This window comes from Salmo trutta, unplaced genomic scaffold, assembly GCF_901001165.1.
Source record: "Salmo trutta unplaced genomic scaffold, fSalTru1.1, whole genome shotgun sequence".
NCBI classification, from domain to species: domain Eukaryota; kingdom Metazoa; phylum Chordata; class Actinopteri; order Salmoniformes; family Salmonidae; genus Salmo; species Salmo trutta.
In genome coordinates, this window is record NW_021822532.1 from 93,533 (window position 1) to 94,646 (window position 1,114).

The window sequence follows — 1,114 nt, forward strand, 5'->3', positions numbered from 1 at the left end:
CAGTAGAATAGGATAGAATACAGTATATACATATGAGATGAGTAATGCATAGACAGATACAGTAGAATAGAATACAGTATATACATATGAGATGAGTAATACATAGACAGATACAGTAGAATAGTATAGAATACAGTATATACATATGAGATGAGTAATAAATAGACAGATACAGTAGAATAGTATAGAATACAGTATATACTTATGAGATGAGTAATACATAGACAGATACAGTAGAATAGAATACAGTATATACATATGAGATGAGTAATACATAGACAGATACAGTAGAATAGTGTAGAATACAGTATATACATATGAGATGAGTAATACATAGACTAAGATACAGTAGAATAGGATACAGTATATACATATGAGATGAGTAATACATAGACAGATACAGTAGAATAGTGTAGAATACAGTATATGCATATGAGATGAGTAATACATAGACTAAGATACAGTAGAATAGGATAGAATACAGTATATACATATGAGATGAGTAATACATAGACTAAGATACAGTAGAATAGGATAGAATACAGAATATACATATGAGATGAGTAATACATAGACTAAGATACAGTAGAATAGTATAGAATACAGTATATACATATGAGATGAGTAATACATAGACTAAGATACAGTGGAATAGGATAGAATACAGTATATACATATGAGATGAGTAATACATAGACAGATACAGTAGAATAGGATAGAATACAGTATATACATATGAGATGAGTAATACATAGACAGATACAGTAGAATAGTGTAGAATACAGTATATACATATGAGATGAGTAATACATAGACAGATACAGTAGAATAGTATAGAATACAGTATGTACATATGAGATGAGTAATACATAGACTAAGATACAGTAGAATAGAATACAGTATATACATATGAGATGAGTAATACATAGACAGATACAGTAGGATAGAATACAGTATATACATATGAGATGAGTAATACATAGACAGATACAGTAGGATAGAATACAGTATATACATATGAGATGAGTAATACATAGACAGATACAGTAGGATAGAATACAGTATATACATATGAGATGAGTAATACATAGACTAAGATACAGTAGAATAGAAT